Source organism: Nipponia nippon, unplaced genomic scaffold (genome assembly GCF_047370975.1).
Source record: "Nipponia nippon isolate SJK-2023a ecotype South Korea unplaced genomic scaffold, ASM4737097v1 scaffold_22, whole genome shotgun sequence".
Taxonomy (NCBI): domain Eukaryota; kingdom Metazoa; phylum Chordata; class Aves; order Pelecaniformes; family Threskiornithidae; genus Nipponia; species Nipponia nippon.
This window is the reverse complement of record NW_028262339.1, coordinates 8895596-8917631: the sequence shown is the minus strand read 5'-3', so window position 1 is coordinate 8917631 and position 22036 is coordinate 8895596. Positions and strand designations below refer to the sequence as shown.

The 22036-nt window shown below is 47.6% G+C and overlaps 1 long non-coding RNA gene and 1 pseudogene across 2 annotated transcripts; one reads left to right on the top strand and one right to left on the bottom strand.

Annotated features, from left to right (window-relative positions):
* Positions 1-35: 35 nt before the first annotated feature.
* Positions 36-10447, bottom strand: LOC148055488 (uncharacterized). Of its 2 annotated transcripts, XR_015705382.1 has the most exons (4): positions 8543-10447; positions 5555-5704; positions 1213-3327; positions 37-1077 (listed from the first exon to the last, which is right to left on the bottom strand). It is a non-coding gene; the product is annotated as an uncharacterized LOC148055488 (long non-coding RNA). The 2 variants fall into 2 exon arrangements; XR_015705381.1 differs by having other exon boundaries at positions 36-3327; positions 8543-10061.
* Positions 10448-12014: 1567 nt separating this feature from the next.
* LOC148055487 (large ribosomal subunit protein bL17m pseudogene) lies at positions 12015-14969 on the top strand (annotated as a pseudogene).
* The last annotated feature ends 7067 nt before the right edge of the window (positions 14970-22036 follow it).

Genomic DNA, 22036 nt, shown 5'->3' with positions numbered 1-22036 from the left:
CACACACCCCACACCCCCCAAGAATCCAAAATAAGAATATAGAAACATCTACACTCATGTCTAGTTTAATTACTAGGCTCATGCACGTAACAACTTTGTTTCATATAAATACTATGTATAATTTTATTAGAAATATTATGTTGATGCTAAGACATCAAGTTATAAGCACAAGGATAATAAAGTTCGTTATTTTATTAATATTAGAAACATATTTAACGGAAACATTTGCAAGAGTGTGTAGTGATGGGAAAATGCTGATTGCTAATGGGTTTAACAAAACCATAAAGCTTGGAAAATGTTCTTTCAACACTGTGCCCAGTACATACAGGATTAGTCTTTCTTGCAAAGCTGAAATATTGACACGGAGGAATTCCTATACAGTCAGGCTAAACCAGGAAAAGGAGAGGAAAACTGATTGTAAATGGAATTAAGGTAATCCCTGGAGTTATTGTTGGTATCACAGCTTGAATAACCTTCTTCCTAGAAGTATTTCAGAGTTAATACGTTAAGCCCCAGAGAAGCAACAAAAGATGGGGGTGGGGTCCAAGAATTTGTTAATTTTACATTAAAATCAATATGTTTGTTCCTATTACACATTCCAATAACTATACTGTTCACTTGATTTATATAAGTATATGAAATACTAAAACGTGTATAAAATTATTTTGATTTTATGATGTATTCATAATTAAAAAGATATTTTTTCTTATACTGTTGGCAGCTGCTTTTGTTACACATCCTTTCTCTGAAATACAGAAATGTTGGCTGGAAGAGACAAGTAGCAGGAAACTCCCTTATGCTGCCTTTTAGCTTTATTCTTGGAGCTGAACTATACGCACTTCCAGGAGCGGGACTATGGGGGCATGAGCTCTTGCAGAATAGGGCAGGTTTCTGTCTTTGTAGAAATAAGGCATGCACCCACCTCCACTATTAGGATAGTGGCTCCAGCACCCCATGAGGGCTACATGACACTGGCTCCAGAATCCTTACCCCATGCTGCCGGTGTACACAGCTTCTGTGCAGCCTGGGGATGCGATACGGGGGGTCCAAGGCTCCTCTGGCATCCTGCCACCGGTACTGGGGAAAAAGGGGGAATAAGGTAAAGGCTCTGGCAGGCCTCGCCTACCCTTTGTGCCTGCCTGAGGCTTCACAGACCACGGGGAATGGGGCCGAGGCAAGGCCACCCTGTCTCCACAGGACTCCCTCCCTCACCCCCACTCCAGGGTACTGTCCGGTCCTGGGTCCTAGCGACTGTCGCTCTGCATTGTGGTTTTAGCACCAGGCTGTTTGAGACATCTTGTTGTTTTACATCAGCAGTTCTCTACACCACCCCGTGGCTCAAACAGTGGTGCGATTCGAGTTCCATACTTTACATCTTCATCTTCGGTGGTGATTTGAATATAGCGGATAGAAGGAGAAAGAGAGGACAGGAGTTTAGAAATCATACACCTAACTACTGCAAGGCCTATTATCACTGACAGAAATATCGTTAAAATCATAATTCCAATATCTACAAGCCATTTTCCCCACCCCGTGAGTCCAAGAGACTTCAGGAGAGAGTTGAACCAGGGTCCAGGGCTCCAGCTGTTAAACCGGTCCTTCGATTGCATTGCTCGGAAAAGTTCTCCAGTCTGCTCAGATACTTCTCTCATCTTCTTTCGTGCTTCTTCTATGGTGGTAGTCGCGTTGTGAATGGTGAGACAGCATTCTCCATCGGTGAGATTCAACATTCCACATACTCCCTGCTCTTTTAACAATAGCATATCTAAAGCTAATCTGTTTTGTAAAGTCATTTTAGACACCTGTTGGACTTGCAAATTTAGTTCCCCAAAAGCATGTCTGGTCCAATTACTCAAAACATGTGCTTGCCAGGTTAGGTTTTCTAAGACAAACTGGTGTCTTTTAAGGGTTACGTATGGAGTAAATATATTTTCTAACATCAAAGATGTTGTCATGCCCCAGGTATAATAATCAGGTATTCGGACTCCCTGCACTGCCCATTCCGGTGCAGTCTGAGGTGCCTGAACGTCCCGTTTCCTCCGGTTATATTTGGGGTTGTTAAAGCCAAATGTTTTGGAGGGGCACATTGATGGAACACCGATGGTGCAGCGTAAACCCGCCATTTCATATGCATGCAGGTGTGAGTACATTTTCCCATCTGAACATGCCCAGAGGGTACCCTGAGGGGCTGGATACTTAGCAGTGGAGCATGTTGATGGGTCATGGGGTTCGGTTATTGCGACTCCTTCTTCCCACGCAAAATTCCGCTTTGCCTCGTGGGTAAGCGTGACTCCACATTTTATTGCAATTTCTGTATTAGTAATGGTTCCATTACACATGGGATCTCCAGGTTTAAACCCTGTTACCGGAAAACCCCAACAAATGCACATATCCCGAATAAAGACTCGCAGTTCGGGGATATACCATGTTTCTATGGGGTCCCATGTTAGCAATCCACAACTAACTGTTCGTGAACACGTCATTAGAGGGGTATCCTCATAAGGTAGGGGATTTATTTCTTGTGCATCAATTGTACTATCTGGGTTGGACAAAAAATGCTTAAGGGACCAAGCATATTCATAACGAGAGCGGCTATAGTGAGCATAGCCACCCCGTTTGTTAGGAATCTGAATACACCAACCCGGGGAAAATGGGACATTATATTCATGTTGCAAGGGTTCACCGTGAGAGGGAGGGTCCCACCAACGTACAAGATTGCAAGGGATCTCCACCTCCCGGGGGCACCACGTCCAATTCTTTTGGGCTGCAAGGGTGGCACTTGTAGTTCCCCTGCAGAGCTGTTGCTTCCAATAGGTGGCATTCCACATATCTCTCCAGGGTATATTAACCGGAAATCGATAGGCCACTGGAGAGGGTTGGTACCAAGTCGTCCCGCTGTACTCTTGGAATGGGAGCGAGTCAGTTCCCCACAAACATTTTCCTTTCCAGTGTGCATTTTGAATACATTTTTGGTTTAACGTTTCTAGCTTTGAATTTAGAATTCGTGAGAAATTTAGCCAAATGATGGCGAATTTAAAGCCCTCCGACGCGGATGTGGGGAGGTCTACACAAAGACCTTGGTCTGTTCGATTCCAGATCCGGATGAAACCTGTAATTAGTTCCCATGCCAAATTGGGTTGGTTATTCAAATTCCCAGTTGACTGAGACAAGACTATATATGCACAAAGTAAGAATATAAACTTCTCCCACACCATTTATCCCTAGTAAAGAAGAAAAACATGCTTAATAAAATCAGACCAACAACACAAAAAAAAATGACCCATCCAACAACAGAAAACATAAGTCCCACGGTGAGCTTCTGACAACCTGTAAAACATATACATAAAGATGAACAATGATTAATAGGATGGGACAATCCATCGGGTATGAATTCGGTGATTCTTCCCGCGGGCGTCAGTAGCTTCCCAGGCATACATTCCAAGAGGTTTCGTTAAAACCAGTGGAACTGTTCCCACAGTGGGAAGCTCCACCAGCACGGGTTGTCCTGGGTAATGATGTGGGTGAATGGGGTCCTTGGTTCCTCTTCTTCCTGGAAGTATGGTGGGAGGTTGGGGACAGAAAGCGGTGAGTCGTGGACACCCATTTATCCCCCAGCGACTATTCATTTTATAAACTGCATCGGGCAGTCTCTCTGCCCACCTAGGATCGTGAGGCCTCAGGGCACGTTTCAAAAGCCCATTTGTGCGTTCAACAATTCCATTCGCTTGAGGGTGATAAGGGGTGTGGAAGATCCACTGAATCCCTTCTCTCTGCGCCCACTCCTTAACTATTCCTGCAGTAAAATGACTTCCGTTATCTGATTGGATCGATTGGGGCTTGGGTAGGTAACTGAACCAGAGTTTTAAACCTTTTACCGTGCTTTCCCCAGTAGCTCGCTGCACTGCTTCTGCTTGTGTCAGCCCTGATACCACTTCTACCCCTACTAATACATACCTTTTCCCATTGGAAAGTCGAAAGGGACCGATATAATCTACTTGCCATGTCTCCCACAGCCCCTTCTTATCTCGCAAGTGTAAGGGTGGGTCTTTCAAAGGGTCATGTTCTAATCTTATACGGCATTGACTACAAGCAGAAATGATCCTGTTACACAGCTCTCGGGTTACAGGCCAGCCCCTGCTGCCGGCTTCTTTGAAGAGGTCTTTAACCCCTGAATGGCCGTGTTTCACATGTAACTACTCTAACAGATGTTCCCATTTCTCCCCTTCACTTTCTACAGCTATATTTGCTAGGCGGGTCAGCGAGTCTACTTGGTTGTTCAAAAGGTGAGCTGGATTGTCTCCTGCTTGATGTGCAGCGACCCATCCTACCAGAAAGGATTTTTGTTTGGAAATATTCAGAATTTCCTCCCACTTTTCCCGCTGCCATACTGGTATTCGGTTTACCTCCCATCCATTTTGTTCCCAAAAAGGAAGCCACTCTGTACATCCCTTGAACACAGCATACGAGTCTGTATAAATATACACTGGTTCTCTGGTCTCAGCTTCCCTGGTGACCACACTCCACACAGCAACTAATTCGCCCACTTGGGCACTCCCCTCACCCTCCGTTATGATTTGGTCCCCAGAGTCAACATGTAGTGCTACTGCTCGGTACTTCCACACCTTTCCCTCCCTCCTAGAGGATGCGTCAGTGAACCACACATTTTTCAGATGGGGCTCAAATGGAGGAGCAGGTTTTATGCATGAGGGAGGGGGTTCTGTGTCTGGGTGATCGGTGGGCGGATCTTGTATTTGGAGTATTTTGGGCGTTCCTTCCTCTATTTTCCGTGTGTGGCAATAGTGATCCAACTGTGCATACCACTTCCTTACTGTTTCTCGCTGTGCCACCCCAATGGGAGGTGGGGTTCCAGACAACACTGGCTTCAAAACCTTAAAGGGCCCTCGTAAGATGATTGGTTGCTGCCGTATGATCCTTTCGGCTTCCTGCAAAGCTAGACTAACCACAAAAAGACCCTTCTCCCAAACTGAGTAACGTTTTTCTGCATCTTTAAAACTGCGTGAGTAGAATCCTATGGGACGAGTTGGACCTTCAGGCCCATGTTGCCACATATGTATGGATAGCCCATGAATTGCAAAACCCCATTCAATGTGGAGTGGATCTGTTGGGTGTATTGGCCCTAAAGCCTGATACGTGCCTGCTTCAAAAATCAACAACTTTAAGGCTTCCTCATGGACGGGGGTCCAATCCCAGCTGACTCTTTTGCGTGTTAGATCATATAAGGGACGGGCTATGATAGAAGAATCTGGAATGTGTTTTCTCCAAAATACCAGCAGACCTAGGGCATGTTGCAGTTCTTTTTTATTACCAGGCATTTTTACTTGTTCAAGAGTAGTTAGAGTTTCGGGGGAATGCACGCCATTCCTCCCCTCCACCAAATGCCTAGGAATTTTACCTCAGAAGAGGGAAGCTGTACCTTTTCTGCTGGGATTTGGAGTCCTAAATTCTCTAGGTGACTGATTATCTCCGTCTGGGTCTGTCCTACTGCAGCAGCATCAGGGCCGCCTATCAACACATCATCAACGTATTGATATACCTTGACGCCCTCTCCAGGAGTGACTTGAGCAAGCTCTTGTGCTAGTGCATAGTGCGCAATGGTCGGTGAATGACGGTATCCCTGGGGAAGACGTGTGAAAGTGAATTGCACACCCTCCCACGTGAAGGCAAAGCGGTCTCTGTCAGCCTCCTGTAAGGGAACCATAAAAAACATATCCTTCACGTCAATGGTTGCTAAAATCTGATGTGCTTGCTCCTGTATGGTCGCGAGCAATTCGGCTATGTTAGGCACTGCAGCCGTCAAGGGGCCTGTGTTGGCATTTAGGCGCCGATAGTCAATTGTTAGTCGCCATTTTCCATTTGGTTTGCGGACTGGCCATACTGGGGAGTTGTAAGGTGAGTGAGTTGGGATAATTATCCCTTGCTCTCGCAACTCCGTTATCACAGGGGTTATACCCTCCCGAGCCCCTAAGGGAAGAGGGTACGGTTTGACATTAACAATTTTGGAAGGAGGGAGCACGGGTGCCGGTTGTAAAAGTCTTATAGAAACCATGGGGAGTCCGAATTTCCACTCCCTTCCTTTTGAGTCTGTCCATACTCTCCCCTTCAATAAATCAAGTCCTAAAATGTTCATAGGGAAAGTACCCAATATCATTGTGGTCTCAACAGGAAATGTGTCTCCCGGTAACCAGCATCTGATTCGAGCCGTTGGTTGTGGCTTAGAGTTTCCAAAAGCATCTGTGACCCAAATTTGTTTTTTATCAGCAACTATGCCATTGCGATTAGCGAGATCCTCCTGAAGTGCCGATATCTGAGCACCCGTGTCAACTAGGAAAGTAACTGGGGTTTTAAAGGGACCAAGGGGAAAAGTAATTAACAAGTCCCCTTTATTATTTTCTGTGAGCCTTCTCAAATGGACCCACTGGCCGTCCCCCGGCTCACTTACTGGGGACGGCGTGTCCAGTTTCCCGTCCCGAGATCAATTAAATCCTTTTCGGGGGCGTTAGGTACCTTAGAGGTAACTCCCGCAATGTCATTAGATCGGGGCTCTGCCCTCATACTCTCTCGAGTGTGCTGGTCAATTTGGAGGGGTACTTTCTGTTTGTTTTTCCACGCTCAAACGAGCTTCTCTAAGGTTATAGTAGGCATACCATCCATTAACTCCCGGGGAATCCCCTTCTCGATTCCCTCCGCCCACAATAGGTTTCTCCTCACCCCTGAGGCCTGAGGAGGGGGCCGATTTTCTCGCTGTTCCACTCTCCTTACAGCAGTTCTTGATTTTATAGCCCCCCTAGTGAGACCTATTCTCCTACCATAATTTATCAGTTCCTGGGCTACCTCCCCCAAGTCATGGCCCCTCTCTCTCGTTGGTTTCGTCTCCCCCTCCCCTCAGAGCCAGGATATCCCTTAGACGGTCCTGCAGCTGTACCGCGTACAGCTTCAGTGAGTCCGGAAGACCCCGGATCAGGGAGTCATCCTATCAGGGTGTGCAATTAACAACATCGGGGAAGGCTGTTGAGGGACTAAACGCCTGTCATGCATCAACTGGAGGCAAGCAGCCTTTTGTAAACTTTCGGTTAAATGATTTATATCAGGGGTCTCAATATATGCCGGGTCTCCTCGTTCCAGGGGGTCTAAACCTCCTGCCCAATATGCGGCTCGTTGAGTTAACGACCATGGCTCTCTTTGATCATCAGTGGTTAAAAATACACCGGGCCCCCAGTATCCCTGCGCCTCATCTTCTGACAATAAAATTCGGTCTCCGCCAGACAATGATACCCTCCATACATATTCAGTCTCAGATTCTTGAGCCCGTCTACTATATTTTTCCTGGATTTTTGTTAGTTCGGTTGCCGAATACGGCACCATCCGGGTGGTGACTTGCGGAGCTCCTCCACCTTGGCCTTCGGTGGTCTCCGTTTTGATTAATGGTCTCAGAATTGCCTGCTCTTTTTCGGCTTCAGGGTAAGAAATTTCTTGACTAATTTCCAATTCCTTGAGCGGGTATAGAGGTTTTGAATTGGATGCCGACTTTTCGGCTAACTTTGCCAAGCTTGAAAATCCCGGCTCACTATCCGGAATCGAGTCACAATCTGTTTGATTGTAAACCCCCCGCTCATTCTCTTCTAATTCAGACCGTAAGATTTTTTCTCGGTCCAATGCATCCGCTAGAGCCGCGCAAGCCCTCTGAGTGGCATTACGCTCCACAGTTAGCTGTTTCTGTAAATTCTCGCTTTTCTCACGTTCTGCTGTTAATTGGTCCTGTAAAGACCTAATTGTTTCTCCTTCTGCCTGCCTCGCCAAATGCCTTTCCTTTTGTGCCGCTGTCAGCGCAGCTCCTAATACAGCACACACCAGAGCCTTTCCTTTTCCCGCTCGCCACTTCTGCTCCTTTGCAAGGGTGACTATACGATTTACCACTGTCTCAGGGTCGTGCCAATTATCGTGAGCCCAAGCTATTCCAGGTGGCGTAGGGCACGCTTTGTACTCCTTCAACTTCCCAAAGATTGGGGAGCAGTCAAGCATTGACATTTCCCGGGCAGTCATGACTTGCCACTGCTCGAACCTCTCCCGGCCTATGGCTGAGAGGTCACTTCCCGATTCTCCCTGTCCGCATTCACTGGATGGAGAATCGGTATCCCCTTAGGACCTTCCAACACCGAGGGGATCCTGTCCGTGACGCCAATTTAAAAAATGTCACGTCCCACCTGGGGAGGAGGGGGAGGAGTGACAAAGATTCGCAAATCCTCTCGGTGTGCATTAAGGTGGGCCAACACTCAAGGTCCGTACACAAACACCAGCTTTAATAGAAAGCTTCTATAGAGACAAATATTGAGTACAAATATTCGATACCCGCCAACCCTCTCACAGTTATATTCAGCCCAGCTATGCAGTTTTACAGAAAATCAAGGTAGGCCATGCAGTACTTGACTTCAATTTAACAACTTTAACAACTTAATCACCTTAGGAAAAGTGAAACAAAAAGAGAGAGAGAGAGAGAGAGAGAGAAAGAGAGAGAGAGAATCACCAGTCCTGGATCCAGCGTTGGTCCTGCCAACAAGGGTATTCGGTGAGGGAAGAAGAAGATTCTTATAGAGATGTTAATTCTGCGCAGGGTGCTCGGTGAGAATAATTCCACAAATCACGCACGCACGAGCATGAGCACGAACGTAAACACGAGTACCGGTACACACACGAGCACACACCAGGCACAAACTACAGCACATTTATCAGGCTACATGATTAGTATAAACCCGCCTAAATTTACACTTATTGGTTAGTGATTAACATTTCGTACACTATTGGTTTACTGTATTTAAATTAGCCTCGCTTGCTATGTAAATTAGCACGCATGCTCCTTTCAGGTGTGGGGGGACAAGTCTTTTCGGTTCTGAATTGAGTCGGTGGTCGTGATCTCCCCTCGCCACATTTACCTTTCACCTACTTTCTGCAGTTTTATCTTCTCTGGCCACCGTCCAGTCTTCGGTGCCAAGATGTTCACTTTTGTCGGCTTGTTAGCTCTTCTTCAAGGTTAGAGCCGTTAGTTTTCCACAGTTTGTTATCTTTTAGCTCCCTCCCAAATTCCTTTCCCAAGGCACAAGTGGTTAGTAGTTTTGCTAATTGGAAAATTACATCAGTGACCAGTCAAAACCAAGAGGAGTGATACCAGGACTGTCCCCCAGGCAGTAGGTGTGGGGGGGGAATAAGAGGCTTCACAGACCACGGGGAATGGGGCCGAGGCAAGGCCGCCCTGTCTCCACAGGACTCCCTCCCTCACCCCCACTCCAGGGTACTGTCCGGTCCTGGGTCCTAGCAACCGTCGCTCTGCATTGTGGTTTTAGCACCAGGCTGTTTGAGACATCTTGTTGTTTTACATCAGCAGTTCTCTACACCCCCCTCCTTACTTCTCCAAGAATTGAGAACTCTATCATTTCATGATCGCTATGCCCAAGACAGCCTCCAACTGTCACATCACCCACCAGGCCTTCTCTGTTCGCAAACAACAGGTCCAGCGGGGCGCCTTCCCTAGCTGGCTCACTCACCAACTGTGTCAGGAAGTTATCATCTTCCACACACTCCAGGAACCTCCTAGACTGTTTCCTCTCTGCTCTACTGTAGTTCCAGCAGGCATCTGGTAAGTTCAAGTCCCCCACAAGAACAAGGGCTAGCGATCATGAGACTTCTCCCAGCTGCTTATGGAATATTTCATCTGCCTCTTCAACCTGGTTGGGTGGTCTATAACAGACTCCCACCGGGATATCTGCCTTGTTGGCCTTCCCCCTGATTCTTACCCATAAACACTCAACCCTATCATCACCATCATTAAGTTCTAGACAATCAAAACAGTCCCTAACGTACAGTGCATTGGCGTAGATGCACTTCAGTTGGGCTATTGCTCCTGACACCTTTTTGGGGGGAGAAGCCCTAATTCCTACGTGACCGTTCTCAGGTGCTTCCGTGGTTTCTAATGCATCCATAGCCCTTGCGTCTTTGCTGCTGCATGGCTCTCCATCCCCTGCCTCCACTGAGACGGCAGACCAAAGGACCTCGCTAGCACACTGTCCCTCAAATGTTGGTGTGCTGCCCCCAGGCTTATCTCCAGCAAGCCTGGTTTTACCCCTTTCCCCTTTCAAATCTAGTTTAAAGCTCTTTCGATGAGCCCTGCTAAGTCCTGTGAAAAGATCCTTTTCCCCCTTTGAGACAGGTGTACCCCCCTCTGTCACCAGCAGGCCTGATGTCATGTAAACCAAGCCATGATCAAAAACCCCAAAATTCTGCCAGTGACACCAGACTCGGAGCCAGGTATTGATCTGCTGGCTCTTCCCGTGTCTTCCCTCATCATTCCCTGCAACTGGAAGGACAGAAAAGAACACTACTTGTGCTCCTGATCCCTTAACCAGTTGTCCCAAGGCCCTGAAGTCTCTCTTGATTGCCCTTGGACTTCTAGTTGCAACTTCCTCACTGCTTACCAGAAAAATCAATAATGGGTAGCAATCTGAGGGCCATACCAGGGTAGGAAGCTTTCTCTTCACATCTTTAACCCAGCCCCCAGGGAGGCAGCAGACTTCCCTAAGAAGTGGGTCCAGTCGGCATATTGGGCCTTCTGTTCCCTTCAGAAGGGAGTCTCCTATGACAATGACCTGTCTTTTTTTCTTTGTGGAAGCTGTTTTGATGCAGGGTGTAGGCCGACTTAACCTTGGCGACACCTCCGAGCTGGATGTGCTATCATCCCCATCATTGTTTGGTTCCACTTGCAGAGCCTCATACCTGTTTTGTAAGGGCACCTCAGAAGGTGGCGCAGTCACAGAGGTGACACACCTGCTGCACCGGGCAGGAACTTGTCACCATTGCCCCCTATCCCTTAAGTCGCTATGTTCAGCCAGGCGGAGAGAGGATAGGGAACCTTCTGCGTCATGGGTCCTGTCTACCTGTTGGGCCTGTCTGAGGGAAGGTAGGGCTCAATTCCAGTAGTGTCTCTCTCTCTCTCTCTCTCTCAGACTCCTGATACTCCTCAACCTACTCACCTCCTCCCAGAGCTCTGTCACTAAGCAGAGGAGCTCCTCTACCTGGGCACACCTCCTACAGGCGTGCTCACTGCTGCCATCCGGTACTGACATAAGAGTAGGACACACCCTGCAGCCTGACACCTGGGTGGCAGCATGTTCCCACTGGAGCTCTGTCCGGGCAGCTGCGTCTGTCGTGGTGTGTGCAGAACTTAGCGAGGCCGTGACTTTTCGCCGGGTGGAAACCATTGCTCCCTGGTCGATCTTCAGCGTCCTTCCGCGCAAACTGCCGCGCCACGCCCTATTTGTCCACCCTGGTCGCTCGCGCTCCCTAAAGGATTCCTTTATACGGGGGGGGAGGGGGAAGACGGACTTGGCGCCGTTGCTCCTGGCCCCGCCCAGGTCTCATCAGCCGCTGTCGCGCGAGCTGCGGGCTCCTGACGGCTCTCTCGGCTGCCCAGGATCGGGAAATCTCCCTGTGCACCGTGCTAGAGCGCTCCGCTGCCGATCCTGCCGGCTCCGGAGCTGCTCACCTCGGCAACTGAGATAGCGGCCGGCCCCGCCGGGGCACGAAACTACAGCTCCCGGCTATGCCGCGCCCCCAGACCCGCAGGTCCCAGCATGCCGCACGGCTTTCCTCGCCCAGGATACCCTGCACAGGAGAGCTGGCTCCTTTACGCCTGCGCACTGCGGACGTCACTGACGTGCGGCGAACAGACTCCCCTCTAGAAGCCCGGGGCCGGCTCGGCCCTTTCTGCCGGGCCGGGCCCGGCTTTCCTGCCCCGTTCAGACCTCTCGGTACGCGACTCCGGGCTCCATTTCCGTCGAGCCCGGCGGCGGCCCTCTTACCCGCTCTATGCAGCAGCTGTGGGTCGTGCCCGCTGCTGGGGGGGAACTACAACTCCCGGCGTGCTGCGCGGGTCGCGGGGGTTGCTGGGAGGTGCCTCCCATGGTTCCTGGCGGCGGCGGCTGCTGCTGCAATGGGAAGGCGATGAGATGTGGCTGTTGGTGGCGGCCGCCATCTCGTACAGGCGCGTGCACCGGTGGTTGGGGCTGGGCCCGCGCTCGCGCCTCGACCTGCTGCGCGACTTGGTGACGGCGCTGGTGCGGCACGAGCGCATCGAGGCGCTGTGGCGCGCGCCGATGAGATGCGGGGCTACGCGGAGCGCGTGAGGGGCCCGGGCCCCGGGGGGGGGAAGGGTTGCCGGCTGAGGGACCCTGTCGTGGTTTAACCCCAGTTGACAACTAAGCACTACACAGCCGCTCGCTCACTCCCCCCCGGTGGGATGGGGGAGAGAATCGGAAGAGTAAAAGTGAGAAAACTTGTGGGTTGAGATAAAGACAGTTTAATAGGTAAAGCAAAAGCCGCGCATGCAAGCAAAGCAAGGAATTCATTCACTACTTCCCATTGGCAGGCAGGTGTTCAGCCACCTCCAGGAAAGCAGGGCTCCATTATGCGTAATGGTTATAAGACAAACGCCATCACGCCCAATGTCCCCCCCTTCCTTCTTCTTCCCCCTGCTTTATATGCTGAGCATGATGTCATATGGTATGGAATAGCCCTTTGGCCAATCTGGGTCAGCTGTCCTGGCTGTGCCCCCTCCCAGCTTCTTGTGCACCTGGCAGAGCATGGGAAGCTGAAAAGTCCTTGACTAGCGTAAACTCTACTCAGCAACAACTAAAACATCAGTGTGTTCTCAACATTATTCTCACCCTAAATCCAAAACACAGCACTATACCAGCTACTAGGAAGAAAATTAACTTTATCCTAGCTGAAACCAGGACAGTATCCACCCCTTATTCCATACCATCTACATCATGCTCAGGTCCCATACTATCCAGTACATCCTCATTAACCACCAGCCCCCTTCCCATCCTTTGATACAATACACAGGTATCGTTCCCTTAGTCTATGGACCACCCCTGTGAAATGTCTGTAAAATGTCCACAAATGTCCACAAAATGTCCATTGAGTTCGTTTAATCCATGGCTTTGGGCTCCATCTGTGATGGTGGTCACTCAGGACAGGAGAGGTGGTGTGTCGCGTGGAGTCATTGGGCACCAAAGCCAACTCAGATTGGGTCACTGCTGCACTTGCACTGCTTCTTGTAAGGCTTGTCCTCCATTGGTTCAGGTGGTTCCTGGTATGGTAATTCCTATAACATGCAACTCAGATCATGGGTTACAACAGTTTAAAGGTATTTCCATTACAATCTCCACCCCGGTCCCTTTGGACCAGACCATTGGGTTTAACACTGCAATGGACTCTTCCCCTTGCCCCTGCTCCGGCTTGGACTTAGCCACAGACTGCAGTCCCTTAGGGGAGTACCTGCTCCAAGTGGAGCCTTGTCTATGAGCCAGTCTCTCCAGGGGTATACCTGCTGTGGCATAGACTTATCCACAGTCACTTAGAGGTGCACCTGTTCCAGCATGGCCTTCTCCATGGGCCACAATGCCTTCAGAGATATACCTGCTCCAGCATGGCCTTGCCCACAGCCCCAGTCTCTTCAGAAGTAAACTTGCTCCAGCATGGTCTTACCCATGGTCACACGCTTTGAGGTGCTCTAGCATGTCCTCATGCACAGCCACTGATGCTTCCAGGTGTACCTGCTGCAGCATGGACTTATCCACAGCCACAGATGCTCCGAGGTGTACCCTCTCCAGCGTGGACTTGTCCTTGGGCCACAATCCCTTCAGAGGTATACCTGCTGCGGCACAGACATAACCATGGCCACAGATGCTTCGAGACATACCTGCTCTGGCATGGGCTTAGGCACGGCCACAGATGCTTCGGGGTGTCCTGCTCCTGCGTGGACTCATCCACAGGTGACAGTCCCTTTGACTCGAGTTCACACTGGAGTTCCAGCCTGTCCAGTATAGCAGCACAGAAACAGCAGCTATGCCCTGGCCATCTGCCAGCCCAGGCACATGGCCATTTCTGTTATCAAAATGTGCCCAGGCACAGCAGAGTAAGATGATAAGCAGTACAGCAAGCAGCAAAAGCAAAAAGCAGCCACTAACGAGCACTAGACTCTAATATACAGTAAGGCAAGCAAGCCCCGTGGCAAGTACAGAAGCCTGCCGATTAAAAGCTAAACAGCAATAACAGCTATAAATTCGATCTAGCACATTCCAATCAAATCTGTCATTATCTTGAACCCTTCGTGCCCCACGGTGGGCGCCAAAAAGGACTGTTGTGGTTTAACCCCAGCCAGCAACTAAGCACCACACAGCCGCTTGCTCACTCCCCCCCTGGTGGGATGGGGGAGAGAATCAGAAGAGTAAAAGAAAACTCGTAGGTTGAGATAAAGACCGTTTAATAGGTAAAGCAAAAGCCGCGTGCGCAAGCAAAGCAAAGCAAGGAATTCATTTGCTACTTCCCAGTGGCAGGCAGGTGTTCAGCCATCTCCAGGAAAGCAGGGCTCCATCACGCGTAACGGTTACTTGGGAAGACAAATGCCATCATTCCAAACGTCTCCCCCCTTCCTTCTTCTTCCCCCAGCTTGTGCTGGAGCTGAACATGCTGCCCCACAGGAGAAGGACCTCACCCACAAGCTGTTCAAGGTGCTGGCATCCCAGTTCCAGCCCCACCCTGGCAGCTACACCCACCTGCTGCAGATCCCCAACCGGGATGGCCTTGACCACGCCAAGATGGCTGTCATCGAGCTCAAGGGGAACCCCTTCCTGCCACTCATCCACCTATGCTGCAACACCAAGGAGACACTGCTCAACCAGCTCCTGAAGGGCTACCAGGAGGATATGCAGCAGGCTGCATCCCCACAGGCCCCTGAGGGCACCCCTGTCTGGGCATCCCCCCCTGCTTTGAGGGAGGCCCCATGCATGCACAGGGACAGGGCTTGGCATGAGCTGCCCATGCACCAGCCAGCGAGTTTGCTGTCCTGGAGCACAGGAATGGAAGATGTCCCAGGAGGTCTGAAGGTTGATTCCTAGCCTTTAATTGTCATGATGGGGGTACAAGCTCAAAGTTTACCTGCTTCTTCCTGTGGTTTAAATAGAGACTTGGCAAGAGAAGGAAATCAAGCTGGGAGCCCTAATATTCTCTGTGTAAATAAACTCTATTCAGAAAGTGAGTTTGCTTCTATTTGAATTATATTCCTGTGCACATGAATTAATAATTTATTCCAGCAAAGACTGGGTTTGTTACAGCTTCTGGTCCAACAGCCCTACTCTCTGGGGCAGCATCTCCACTTCACTGTGACAGAGCTAAAGTTTTTTCTAGAAGCCAGTGTGCTGCCTTTCAGGGCTGGAAATTCAGTGAAAAATCAGGTTAGTTTTGCTGTTTCAGAAGTGCTGAATGCAAATTAGGATGGTAGCACTGAGATAAGTTTTAAAAGAGGCAGTACCAAAGGAACTTGGGTTATAATAAGGAGGCAATGTGGGCAGGAATAATAGTCTCTACCAAGAGCTTGGTAGACATCTCAGTCTCAGGTGTAGGGTTGCAAGAAATCTCTGTATTACCCTCTTAGAACAAAAAGGGATATAGCAGAACTTTTTCAGAGAGGGATATAACTACTGGGAGATAAGAAACTTAATTTGCTAGTTTTGTCTTTGATTTGTACTTGAAAGTCCTAGCTGTAGCTTCTCAGTGAAAAAAACAGACATGTTGGGTTCCTTCCTCCCTCCCAAGGTTCACAAATTAAGACAATGGAGTAACCTTAAGTAGTGAGGTGTTAGCTGTATGGAAAGACAAAAATCAAATTATGTTAAAGAACTTAAAATTTAGTAATTCTCTCTTTAGGACACTTATCTCACACAGTACCACTTCTGTTTTAATGAATTCCGGTGAGAAATTAAAGATGTGTGATACTGTTTAAGGAAGAAGAAAAAACAGTCAAACTATTAAAAAGTCAGTGTTCCAGAGAGACCTTAATCATCTTTATATTTCTTATGACCTTGAAATTGCCCTCCTTGCAGTTGATGGCCTAACATCTTGTTCAAACAGATGTTTTCCCCCTCAACAGAAGAGATGAACCAAACCGCTATTGCTGCAGAGCTTCCACATTATTAAAAATGTTGAGGCTTTAATGTTAAATTCTCAAGAATAATAGCCTATCTGTATTTCTTCCTTAAATTGGTCTTTCATCCTAGTAAATTGAACTGTAGTGCATTACCAGTGATTGACGACCCAGAATGCTGACTGTAGCCCTCTGAAGATTTTTACTGTGCTTTAGGAGCAGAGATGCTGCCCAAGCTTTTCACTGTAGCATTTCAAAGCATACTGTATACCTTGAAGGCAAAGGTCAGTGCTGTTTCACCAGCATAATCACTTAGGATTCAGATTAGAAATGTGAATGCTGTTTGATAAGCATAAGTCTATGTTACCTACTGGTTTATTTCAGATAGTTCAGCAGATTAACTTTTCTGTGGGATTGATGAGAAACTGAGAGGTAGGATTTTAAGCACTGAATTATTTTCCCTTGATCTGCCCACCTGTCACTTTCTTAGAGGAGGAGGGACAATAACTGTCAAACTATTTTGGTAGAAAACTGAAGGCTATGAATGATAAAAATCTGTCAAGGAAGGAATATTACTGTGTCCCTGTAGCACTAGCTGAAAATACAGTGTTATACCCATGTTACTGTTATCCAAAACATCCGTTTTAATCAAAGGAGCCAGAAGCAAGAGCAGGTAGACGTATATGTAGACAAATAAATGTGAAAACACTGATTTAGAAAGACAGTTGGATAAAAACATTTAATGAGGGAAAGCAAGTCAGGCTCTCTTCTACTTGTCCTTAATAATCTGAGGAGAAAAAGTGTAGAAAAGCTAGAAGCTTCGAAGCTAAGTTGGGGAAAAGTCTTGATACAGATTCTTAATATACAAATCCTTAGTGTGCATACCAATTTTTTGCAATATCTGTATTGAGATTAAGACATCTGACAAAGCTTTCATAATCTCACAAGCACAGTGTGTAGTCCATCTAAATGCAACTCTCCTACTATATGTCCTTGAACATTTCCTAAGATTGTGTAGGCTTTGACCAAGAGGGGCGGTTGTACTGACAGTTTGTCTTGTACTCAGATGGGTCAGGCTTTCAGCTTCCTGTAGAGGAAAACAAAGGGAAAGTTCACTGTTAATACATGAAATCTGTTATTATTCCTTTGCATCCTGGCTGCCAGAGTCAGGTCTTCTCTATCAGCCTTATAACCATGTAATAGATGCAAGTATACAGGTCTATATGATTGGTTTTGTGTTCTGCCCCCTTCCCTCAGCCCCCTCCACCTCTGGAAAAGAGAGGCCTACCTGACTGCAGCTATGAGACTCCAATACCAGTCATTAATATCTTGTTGGTCACTGGACATCAACAACAGTGTCTTGTGCTGAAAGTCAAACAGTATCTGGTGCCACTCTGTGACATTCCTTACCAAGGCAGCAACTCTGATAAAGGGAGAGCCATCACCATTGAACTCAACTCAGCCCTGCATGCTGATTTCCCCATTTTCTTTCCCAGATAGAAAAATTTAGCATTGGTACTGGGAGAAGCCAGAGGCTGGACAGTATAGAGCAAGTGCCATACTTGTCCATTCTTTCCAGCTACAGATGACAGCTCACTTTGACTTAATAGGGTGTTTGGAAGTGGGCAATGACAGTCCTCAGCAGCAATTCATCCATTTTTCTCCCTTATTCCAAGCTGCCTCTAGGGGTCCTTCCACTACCACCACCTGCAAATTCACAGCTTGCCCAGTCTTCCTTGTCATAGCTCACAAGGAATGAGCTAACACAAGCCCCCCAAGTGCTGCAACCTAGGAAGACCTGAACTTGAAACCCCTACCTAAGGCATCAGTCCCAGTCAAAGACCCTGCGGCCCTCAAGAAGTTAGATGCACGAGCAATATCTATTGTGATAATACCCATATATTTCTGCATTCTCTGTTTTTCAGGGTTTTCTATAAGCTCAGTCTACAGTTACTGTAATGCTGCATATTTCTCATCACATGACTGTGGGGCTATCCCCCAAACATGTGCTCTGCTGAGGGCACGTCAGAGTCTTATCAGACCCTCCTCACCTGAGCTAAGTGAAGCAACCAGCAGCCTGTACCCTAGAGTGCTCAGGAGGGCCTATACCATGAAGGGAAAAGGACCACCTGCATCACCCGAGAAGGGTTGCCTTAACTCAGACTAGTTCATTACATTTGCTATTGTCACCACTCTCACCATCTCAGTCCTGCTGCTGCTGAGACAGCTAGAGACCTGCCTTGCAAGTCTGACCCCACTGATGCTTCTGACAGGCTTCGACAGGTCTCGACATTGCCGTTCTACCGCCGTCTTCTGGCTTCGACATCCAGCCCCCGACGAAACCACCACAGGACGCCCGCGCAGAGACCAGGGCACGAAAGGTTGGACCATGAACTGCACGTACGCCTGCGCACAGACCAGGGCGCGAAAAGCAGAAGCGCAAACTGCATGTACACAGACCCGTTCTGCGCATGTGCATTGCCCTATAAAAGGACCGCGTGCGCCTTTTGAGGCTCTCTCTTTTTCTTCTCCTACCCTGCACACTCCTCGGAAGCTGCTCCTGCGGACACAGAGGCTGGACCGACTGGACCTTTGATCGACGGGATAACGCCGGACTCGGAGTGGCGGTAGCTAGTTCCCCTACGTGGCCCTCTTCTCACCTACCTGAGCATGCTCTTTCTCTCTTTTTTTCTCTCACCTGCTCTTTTGCTCGTTCTCTCTCTCTCTCTCTTTCCCCCCTTGTCTCCCTACCCGGTCCTCACCCCTTCGTTCACCAAAATAAAGTCAAAAGGCTGTACGGCATTTGACCTCATTTGTCTCTTAATCTCATCCTTGGGATCGTATTGAAACCTCCCCTGACATTGGATTGGGACAAGCAGCAATAAAAAAAATGGCATCTACACAAAATGGAATAATTAAAGCAGTGCCTCTAACCAGAAGGATTATTGTACAAGATAGCCATCAACTCATGGGAATTATGAAGACACCTGCCAGTAAGAAGATTATTTATAAAAATTTAAAGCCATAATAAGGTATTGCCACCTGGCCTGGTCTGGGAAACATCTGCCAGAGAATTTCAGCCACTGTTTTTTATGCCTTAACTTCTGCCTGAGCTAGTAAGTACTTTTTAGAAAACAGCACAATTTTGTTTTAATTATGGATTGTGTCTTACTTAGTATGCTACACTCACAAAACATAGAAGCAAGTGAATTCCTGCTTAGCTTACTCCACAGGAACCACTCCTCTTATCTGAATAAGAAACTGAGAAAGAGAAGGGTGAGGTGTAAGAATCAGTCCAAGTTTAAAAAACAAATGGAAGGAAGGTGTCAGCAGCATGGGGCTTGACTGGAAACTGTTTCCCTCAGGCTAAGCTGTGATCAGACTCCCTGGCATACAGCCTGAGCTGGACTGTGCTGGAAGCCTTGGGATCCATGTTCAGGATTCCCAGGGGCACATGATTTAGGAAATTCTTGTGAAAAGAGGGCAGAGAAACATCCCTAGGGAAGCTAGGGATGACAGAACAGTGTGCTATGTTAAGGAGGCAGTTCTGGCCAAGATGGTATTTGCCCTATATATGGAAGGCAGCAAGAAAAGCAGGGTCTCTTCATTGGGAGCAGCACATCTCAGAGACACTGACAAATGTGAGATACCCAACTCCAAAGCTACCCCTTTTTCCTGAATCTATAGCATAGCATTATGTTTTATCACCTCTTCCCTCCTAGTAACAGGATGCAATCTTAAAAGTTTTGCAAAAGCTAGCTTGTTTCTGGAAAGCTGGCCCAAAACTAGCAGGCCCTAGCTGCCTCTTACTTTTCTGCTTCTCATATCCAGTAGTACCTATTTTACTCCTGCTAATGGAAAACACAGCCATCACAATTCTCTGTCCTAGGTAATGGAAAGTTATCTATAGACCCTCAACACTTGTCCTAGTACGTCTCAGAATATTTGGAGACCAAAAAAGTAGACCCTACGCTTTTAAATTATGGCCATCTCTGGTCTAGTTATATTGGTTTGTTTGGGTTTTTTTGTCATGTGGTTATCTTATTAGTTCTGTCATTCAGGATAACTGATTTACCTTTTTACTTATTCACTATCCTAATGTGTCCAGGCACCCCCACACATGCTCAATGCTCAGTATAAGCAGAGCACACCAGACCACACCTGTTAGCTCCCTTTCAGCTAGCATCACCAAAAACAGAATGGGAAAGAGAACTGTAAATTAATCTGCACACTGACTGAGCATCTTGGAGAATTATAACCTCTGATAAATAACCTCTTTTTCTACCTTCACCCAAAATCTACATTTATGAAGTGCAACCACATTCACAGGTACCTGGAGGTGCATCTTAGAGACCTTTACATGCGGTGGCTTTAACACTCCTCTCCAACTGCAGCACTATTTCTAGATGACCTCTGCAATAGCAGTGTTTAGTGAGGGTACAGGTGAAGCCCCAAGTGGCCATTTCATAATTGTCCAGATTGGACATTTCTCACAATATTCCATACGTAGCTTGGAGTGTGCTCTGGGCGTAGAGAGCACCCAGTCACACAAGAAGTCCTAAAGAAACCTGTTATCCAATTAGATGGTCTTACATGCCAGTGACTCTGACTTTATATATCTCAGCTATCAACACAATTTCTTGGATTTCTGCTCCTGCACTTTCTCTCCCAGTGAGCCCTCTGTTCTTCCACAGTGTTTGCTCTGGCCATAAACAGCAGGGACGAGTCACTCATGGCAGTCTCAGGGCTGATATACAGAAAGGTAACCGATCCTGAAGAGCCAGGAGAGATGGACACACAACAAATGCATAACCTAGGCTGCAGGATAGGATTCTGAGCTACTAACTCTACGCTTTACTATGGAAGAAGGGAAGTCAATTGCCAGCAACCGTTATTAACAGTTTCCTTCTGCATTCTTATTTGCAGGTACAGGAGCCCTGCATCAACCAGAGCATTAGAAAGACCAGACTGTGAAAGCAAGAGCAGTACATTACGGTACATCTGTAAGCAAATCTCAAGTTTACAATCTCACCCACAAACTGCTGCTTCCTGTGTTTTGCCCCATTCTTCGTGCAAAATTCTCAATAAACCCAAGGAAGCTAGTGGGTGGAAGAGGTACTGTGGATAGGAGTAGAAAACAGCCATAAGATTTGTCTTGGGGAGGGGAGAGAGAGAGCGAGAAAGAGAGCACTCTTGCTTGTTTTCCCATGGAGGTTCCCAAGAAGCGAGTGGTTTGCATTGTCATTTTCTAACAGTAGTTTGTGTTTTTAGAGATGAGAGAGACTGAGCAACTGCTGTGAATCACACTATCCACTTATTAACCAGCTTTGCTGCTGCTCTTTTCTTCTGCAAGAGCATCATGGTTTTATTACAGAGAAAAACACTAACTCTTTTATCACCCTCTCTCAGAGAAAGAAGCATGCATTACCAGAGCATCGGTTAAATATTGCTCTGTCTGGCAGCGCAGGTTGTTGCACACTTGCCATGGCATGAAGTCTGCAGTTTCTGTGGAAGCTGAGCTACCCCCACAAAAGTTCTGACTCCCATACGGACAAGCTATACTAATACAGAAAGATGTGTCGTTGTAGAGAAGGGAATTTGTCAAATACAGTCTTCCAGAGACATTTCAGATATCTGAATCAATGTCTGAAACAAAAGTTTCACATCAAATGAGTACAAAGACTCATTTACTGTGTTTGCAAAAGTCCAGATAGCTGAGGGATACACACGGTATTTTATAGTAGCAGGAGTTTCTCCAGAGGTTTATTCTCACATTCACTCAGGAAAGAACCACAAGCCTAGCTGAAGCCAGGTCTTTGTCAGAAAGGGCAGACCTGACATCCCTATGGCCAGGGAGGCAGCACTGCAGGGAATACTATGCAAGAGCTTAGCATTAGCATGCAGTTGCAAAGCACTCACCAATAATAGACTAAAAGGCTACCATTCACAGAGCATCTTTAGCCAGGGTAGGTTTCAGTCGCGATTGTGAACTATTTTCCTTCTGCAGCCCAACTTGTTTGTTGTTTTTTTTTAAAAAAAAAA